The sequence below is a fragment of the Metopolophium dirhodum genome, chromosome 1 (genome assembly GCF_019925205.1).
Source record: "Metopolophium dirhodum isolate CAU chromosome 1, ASM1992520v1, whole genome shotgun sequence".
In the NCBI taxonomy this organism is placed as follows: Eukaryota; Metazoa; Arthropoda; class Insecta; order Hemiptera; family Aphididae; genus Metopolophium; species Metopolophium dirhodum.
In genome coordinates, this window is record NC_083560.1 from 90,634,706 (window position 1) to 90,643,228 (window position 8,523).

Consider the following 8,523-nt stretch of genomic DNA (forward strand, 5'->3'; position numbering starts at 1 on the left):
TATGGTTTTATCTGTGTTAGGTATAAGTCGCCATTTATATAGATAATCTGATATTAGTTTTAGGTCATTTGTTAATATTTCCTCGGTAACTTCGAACTTATTGTGTTGAGTAGCCAGTGTGATATCATCTGCATAGATGAACTTACGGGAATTTGTAGTTGGCAGATCAGATGTATAGAGGTTGAATAGTATCGGGGCAAGGACAGAACCTTGTGGTAAGCCGTTATTTAGGCGACGTACTTTACTTTGCAACTCTCCTAAATGAACTGAAAACATACGATTGCATAACATGTTTTTCAATAGTTTATATAGTGTGAGGCATGGGAACAGTTGAAGTATTTTTGTTAATAGGCCTGTTAGCCAAACTGTATCGTAGGCAGCTGATAGATCAACTAAGACAGCTGTTGTTTTCATATTCCTCTGGAAACCGTTTTCCGCAAACGAAGTTAAGGCCGCTATCTGGTCAGTACAACTTAGATTCGGTCTGAACCCAGCCTGGTCGGCAGAAACAGCCCGACCAATAGTAGGGCTGATCCGATTAAGGATCAACCTTTCAAGCAGTTTATAGCTAATACTCAGAAGTGCAATTGGACGATAACTCTGAGGGAGGTCTTTTGGTTTCCCCGGCTTGCAGACTGCTATAATTTTGGCATTATTGAATATTGAGGGAATATTTCCATTCTCCAATATGTTGTTAAAAAAGGAGACTAGCCAAGCTCTAGTGCGTGGTCCAAAGTGTTTGTAAAACTCCGGGAAAATCTCACCAACACCGGCAGATTTCCCGCTCTTAAGTTTAGATATAGCCATGTTGATTTCATCTAGTGAAAATGGAGCAGATATCGTGTCTCGTCTGACAGCCTCTTTTTTGAGATTAGAGAGTTTTTTCTTAATATCCATAGTGAATTGTTTGTTTGATGGTGCTCTAGACATTTCAATTAAACGATTAGCTATGAGGTTTGGATTAATCTTTGGGAGGTTAGATTTTGAGGATCCATCAGATCCATCAGATCCGAGCCTGCGAAGAAGGCGCCATGCTCTACGACTGGAATGTTTGAAATCCGTGTTTTCAACCATCTTTATCCATCTGTCTCGGCGCTGTTTATCTAAAGCCTCGAGCGTTTTCTTTGCATTATCACTATTGCCGGATTGTATAAAAGAAGTGTACAATGTCTCACATTCCTGGTTCCAACCATATAAATATAAACCAACGATATAAATATAAAATAAGGAAGTGGTACCTACATACTCGACGATCGTTTTTAGTAGCATTCGTAGTTTTTACGCGAAACTCGTGTACTAGTTGACGTCTAGTTTCTAATTTTTAAGATGCCAAAAGTTGTGAAATCGAAATCAAAAGCGAATTTTTATTTAAAAGAGTTTCCTAACGAGACATTTAAAAGTGATGGAGAAATATTATTCTGTTCATGCTGTGAAAAGGCAGTATCAATAAATCAGCGTTATTCAGTTACTCAGCATATATCTACATCTAAGCACCAACAAAATAGAGATCGTAAAAAAAAATTTCAATAACATTTTCTGAGTTCAGAGCCATCTACGTCTTCTAATAATTTGTCAGCTTTTAATACTGATTTGTGTCGTATGTTAATTCGCGTGGATATTCCTATTTTCAAACTAAAAAATCGAGAATTCACAGATTTTTTAGAAAAATATACCGGCCAACAAATTCCAGATGAAAGTACCATCCGAAAGAATTATGTTAGTATAATTTACGAGGAAACATTAAAATCAATTAGGCCCGGTGCACACTTGCGTTATTTTGACGCGTGGCAACGCTGCGGCACGCGGCACCGCAATCGCGGCGTGGAAAACCCACAATCTAATTGCGTACTGCACACATCACAGCGGCGACGCTGCGGTGTCGCGCGTCCGTCTGCGACAAAATTGTTGTCGCAAGTTTTATCGCACCGCAGCGTCACCGCGCCGTCACTTGCGGTCGCCCAGTACATTGTATCATATTGGTCAGTGCACACTTGCGTTATTTTGACGCCAAACACGTTTATTTTATAACGTATTTTTTAATTCGTAAATCGCATTACGCATTACGCACCATGGCAGGAAATCAAGAAGAAGTGGACATTGAACTATTTATTGGTGAGGTTAAAAACTATCCTGAGATATGGAATGTCGCTGTCGAAACTTATCATGACCGGAAGAAAAAACGAGGTGCGTGGATAAATATTTGTCGAGTTTTTTGTGATGGATTTGACGAGAAGGACGATAGAGACAAAAATGAAATTTGTAAGTAAATTTGAAATTAATTTTTCAGTTTATATTTATAATATGATATATTATATTAGCTTTACTTGACACTATTTATAAAGTAAATGTATACAAAATCAAAAAAAAAAAAATCGATTCACATAAGACAGGTTGTGAAAGCATTAAAAAAAATATTAATAAAACATAATAATAACGTAATATTACTTAAATATAATTTGTTTGCCATGGAACGCTACCTACATCAGATACAAAATAATCTGCCAACTTGTTTCTTATTTGAATTGATTGGTTGGGTGGTCTTGAGAGATCTCGTTCGATTTCAATGAGTCCATCTATAGTCATTACATCTTCGACGTTGAATCCATCTCTAGTCCTTACAAAATTATGGAGGGCACAGCAAGTCTTTACCAAAAGTATAGATAAATCCAAATTTCCATTGATAGGTTTATTAAACATTTTCCATTTATTTGAAAGTATTCCAAAAGCACATTCAACGTTTCTCCGGGCTCGGGATAATCTATAGTTAAATATTCGCTTTGTGTCTGATAAAACTTTACCACTAAAAGGTCTCATTATATCTGGTGATAGAGAAAATGCCTCATCGCCTATAAACGTGTATGGCATATTTGGACCAACTGTACCTGGAAGAGGCTGACTCCTAGGAATGTTTAATTCATTATTCTTGAGTTTTTTATAGAAAGGAGTTCTTTCAAAAATAGAACTGTCTGACTCTTTCCCAAAAGCACCAACATCAATATATATAAACTTATAATTCGCATCAACAATTGCTAGAAGCACAATTGAAAAAAAAATTTTTATAATTATAAAACAGAGAACCACTCATTTTTGGTTTTCTGATCCGCACATGTTTCCCATCTATCGCCCCGAGACAATTAGGGTATTGACTGTATTTTTGAAAATCTTCAGATATTTTTTTCCATCGGGCCGTTGTCAACTCAGGAAAGCACTCTTCACGTAAGACTTCCCAAATAGCACTACAGACTTTTCTCAATATCTTTCCAATTGTTGTATGACCAATCCTGTATGTCAGATGTAGATCGATCTGATCACATCCACTTCCCAAATATCTATGAAAAAGTTTAAAAGCATACAAAAGTGTTTTAGTTTATTATTATTAGAAAAATCACATAACAATAAAATAATAATATGTAATGAAAAAAAAATAATACTTAGTTGGATAAAAAAAAAATCATAGTACATGTTATATTTTAGATTCTGAACATTTTCTCAATTTTAGGCAATAAATTTATACAAAAGTGGAAGAATATCAAGGACACCTACACAAAAAGTGAAAAAAAAAAAATTTAAATCTGGACAGGCTGCTGAGGTAGGTAAACGGTATGTTTATGCTCGACAGCTATCGTTTTTGCAAACTGCTGGTGCTACAACAGAAACGCAGTCCAGTTTAGGCGGAGAACAAGAAGAATTGAGTGAGTCTGAACAAATAACATCACAACAAAAAGAGTCTGAAACTCCTCCTATCTATACCCAAAACTCAACCAAAAAACGCAAACATGACTTCGAGACTACTTTAATTGATTTTATGAATGCACCAATTCCTTCTCCGATTGTACCACCCGTTTAAGAAACCAATCCAGACAGATCATTTTTTGAAAGTGTCCTACCATCTATCAGTAATTTCACCGAAGATCAAAAGCTTGAATTCCGTTGTGAAGTTATGAAAATCATACAGCGAATGAGGAATCCACCAGCTATACAAAATTATGAACATTCTCCTAACTATCCACACTATACACCTACACATGTATCCGGTCCTTTCTATCCTTCACCTCACCATTCCAATTACTTAAACCGTCATCAAGTTCCCATATCTCAAACACGTCTAACTACTTCATTACCTCAACCACAAAGTCCGAGCATGAATTTTAACATAATATCTCCATCAGCCTCATCTTCCACAACTATGGACAATCAGGCATACAGCGAAGAAGACAGTATCGACATTTTCAGGGATGGAACTTAAGTTAATCGATAATAATGTTTTGTATGAATTTTAAAATTGTGTTCGAATTTATTACTATTTTTTTTGTATCTAGTTTCTACTTAATGTATTCATGGATATTGGATATATTAATACGGTAGGTATTTAATAAATTATTAAATATTTTCAAAAACATTACACTGTTTATACATACAATTTTATCTGTTATATTTATTTTATACTGTGATGTCTAATTTAATTGACTATTAATATATTATTAAATTATCCGTCTTAAAGTAAAAATTATAAACAGAATTTTCAAAATGTACTTACCTCAAAGTAACAGCTAACATTTTCAGTGGAGGTATAGACAATCTCAAATGCGTATCTGTAGACTTAATCTTCGTCGAAATTTTAACGGCAAGCTCGTCAAAAGATTTTATACTCATTCGAAAGTAGTTAAAAAATTTATCCGGGCTTTCACGTAAATTTTCAAAAGACGTATAAAATATACCTTTCGCAAGTCTTGAATCAGTAAATGGGTGTACCCAATAACGCCTTTTATTTTTCAAAACATATTTTTTGTACACAAGGTACGCAAAAATTATACGTTTTCTTTTATAAATTTCCATCGCTTGTGTCGAATTCATGCTGAAAATACTAGTGAAAAACTAAAGAAAATAAACTCAGTGATACTAGGCGTTTCAACGTTGCGCGTCATACTGACCCACGTATGTAAGGCGTTATTTGACGCTAGGTGTGCATTGAATACGGCGGCTTCGCCGCGGTGCCGCAGCGTTGCCGCGCGTCAAAATAACGCAAGTGTGCACCAGGCCTTAGACAGTTTATTCAAGATGGACCAATATGGGTTTCAATTGATGAATCGACAGATGCAGAGGGCAGGTATATTGGTAATGTAATCATCGGCAAACTTTTACTGAACGATTGACGGTGTTGTTTCCCGATTATGCAGTCGCTGCATACAAATTGATCGTCCTTGGCTGAATAATCAATATTATGTTTTGCCAAACAATTCCTCACGTATTGAATATTCTGGTGAGCTAAACGCTTATGCCATACTAATATTAAATTAAATTTGCAGTAAATAACAGTTAATCGCTCAATACAAAATACACCTATCAAACTTTTATTTGACATTAACCAAGTTGGTGAACAAAATGATTATGTTAGACTTTATCTAGAAGCAGTTATTGAAGCCGATGATGTCGATGATAACCCCCATGATTTAACAAAGTCTAGGATAAATGATCAGGGCAATATTCAGATGGGTCAGCTTCATAACAAAGCTTACCACGATTTAAAAAAAAACAAGTAGCTACTAAGTATAAAGTAAGTGACTATATTATAATGGTTAGGAGTGTTGACACTACACCTGGTACTTGTAAAAAACTTTTACCTAAATTCAAAGGCCCTTATAAAATAAGTAAAATACTTCCTCGTGATAAATATGTCATATCTGATATCGAAGGGCACCAGGTAACTCAAATTCCACTAAATACTGTTTATGCAGCAAAAGATATTAAACATTGGATTAAATTAGGTTAAATCTGATTAACTTACTATTATTACATTTTAAAATTCATTAAAACTTGTGTTGTATATATTTTTTTTTTATTTTATCTTATTTTATAAAAGTAACAGTTATTTATATTAATTATGTTTGCTATGTTTGTTTTAATAATTATGTAATTTTGTTGTATTCATATATTGTATAAAAAAAAAATGTACAGATCGTCGAGATCTAAATGTCAGATATGGCCATAGAACAATATAGAAGCGAAACTCGATCATCTGATTGGGATCTTGGTTACCTATGATCTGAAGTCTGAACCTACGAAAAACATGAAAACGGTTCCACACACAAACATGATGTTAAACCCATGGTTACCAATAATATGGAAATGGTTCCAAGACTATAGCGGGGTATTCTGCGCGGGGTTGGATTGGTTACCGTTCACTATTCGGCATTCTGTTTTCACTTTTCGTTTGCTTTTGCAAATTGCAACACCGCAATTTTTTTCTTGTATTCCAAACCAACCACGTTTTGTTTTACAAATGTTGTGTTTTATGTTCACTTCAAAATGGGTATTAAGTGTCTAATATGTTCTAATAAGTATGGACCCTTATCAAACGTTACATTTCATAGATTTCCAAAGGATAGCGAAAGGTAAATATTATAATTAATTAAATATTAATAATGTAAAAATTTTATAATATAAAATTTTATAATGTTTTAAATTTTATAATTGGGTTAAAATCTGCCGTCGTCCTGATCTAGTAGAAAAGAGTCCAAACTTTTGTTATCAAATAGATAGATTATGTTCAGACCACTTTGTCAAAACAGATTTCAACAATAATTGTCGGTTGAATAATAATGCTTTGCCTTCTGTATTTAACTGGTCTGATGTGGAGTTGAAAGAAACCAGAAGTTTAGAAACGATTCCCGAGGAGTGTCTTCCTAGTACTTCAGGAATAATGGCCAATTCTATTGACATTAATAACGAATCTTTATCATCAATCAATTGGTCAAACATTTCTGCCATGTCTTGTTCAACTCCTAATGCCCGGAATACACGAGGCTAGTTTTTCAAGCTAGGATAGCAAGCTAGCTATTCCCAACGCCTATCCTGGCTTACTATCTTGGCTTGGAAGAAGCTAGAATAGTTTATACGATGCTAGGAAAAATGGTATTATAAACAGTTTTTTATAGTTTAGTATACTCGAGACTTTCACTTCGGGCGAATTCCGGGCACTATTTAAAATTTGTAAAGTTAAATTTAGTGAAAATTAATAAAAATGAACCGCATTCGAAAAAATAATAATATAATAAGAATAAAACAGTTGCTTCGGCAACTATGTGACATTGCATTAGACGATTTAGAAGTGTTGCTAGAAAAACGTATTTGGACAAGACCGTGGATTTTAAGAAGGAAAGAACGTGGATCATCTGCATTACTTTTAGAAGAACTTCGCTGTGAAGATATAGGCGAGTTTAAGAGTATTCTGAGAATGTCGCCAGATATATTCGATATCCTATTAAGTTGTGTGGCTCCAAAAATTCAACGTATGAATACTATAATGAGAGAGGCCATACCAGCAAAAGTAAAGTTGGAGATCACTTTAGATTTTCTTTCGTCTGGCATCAATTACAAGAAACTCAGTCACTTTTACCGAGTTTCAAGATCTTCAATATGTAAATTTATACCTGAAGTATGTGTCGAAATTTACAAGGCATTAAAAGAAAACATTAAGGTTTGTATTTACTTTATATTTTTATTAAGTCTTTATTATCATTTACTGTTTACATTATTCAATTTATTTTTAAATATTATTCATTAAATTATTAATTAATTATTACTAATTATACATAATATTATTAAAATAATTATGCATCTTTAAATGCTCTCATTATAGGATTATCATTATAGGAGTCATCGTAGTTTATATCATTTATTTGATTTTCTTGGTTAGAATTATTTTGATATTCAGTTGTTGACAAAATTGAACCCTCTGTTCGTGATGTTGGTACACTGTTTGATGTCATGTTGGAGTCTGAAGAGTTGTAAAAAGGTGTCTGAAATGAAAAAGTTGTGTTCCCATAGTTTAAATCTTGCAATCGACAACGAGATAATACAACATTGATTTGATCACGAGCCATAATACACTGTGTAGGAGATAAGTGTTTGAGTTGACTTGCTACGAATTTTCCAAAAATGTCATGTTCATTTTCGTCTGGTATATTATTTTCGTATTCTGGTATATTTTTTAAATCGTCCTTAATTGACCTTATTTCATTTACTAGTGACGTCACTTGTGCAATTTTTTTTCTTTTTGGAGTTGGTACAGATGTAGGTATAGAGGGCCTCTTATAAGAAGATGAAAATGTAGATGGTTGTGCATTCAAATTTTTTAAATTTGAAATACTTTCGCTTTTATCAATATTGTCTTCAATATTGCCATTGCCCTTATTATTTTCAATATTATCTTCACTATTAATATTGGCTTCACTGTTATCTAAAATTTCATCAATTGTTTCTAACTCTTGACTGTCCTAAATTTTTTTAAAAAAATTGTCTTCATTGAAGTATAAACATACACACACAATATAAAAAATAAATATTAATATATATATATATATTCGATAATATACATTATTTTACTTTGGATTTCATTAATTGTAATATTTACAGCTCCCGATCAATAACGAAGAATGGGCGGAAATAGAAAATGGATTTAAAAACAGATGGAACTTTCCGCTATGTTATGGCGCCATTGACGGAAAACATATACAAATTGTA

General features: G+C 33.5%; 1 pseudogene; it reads left to right on the forward strand.

Moving 5' to 3' along the window:
• The first annotated feature begins 2,069 nt into the window (after positions 1–2,069).
• Positions 2,070–4,246, forward strand: LOC132952035 (uncharacterized; annotated as a pseudogene).
• Positions 4,247–8,523: the final 4,277 nt, after the last annotated feature.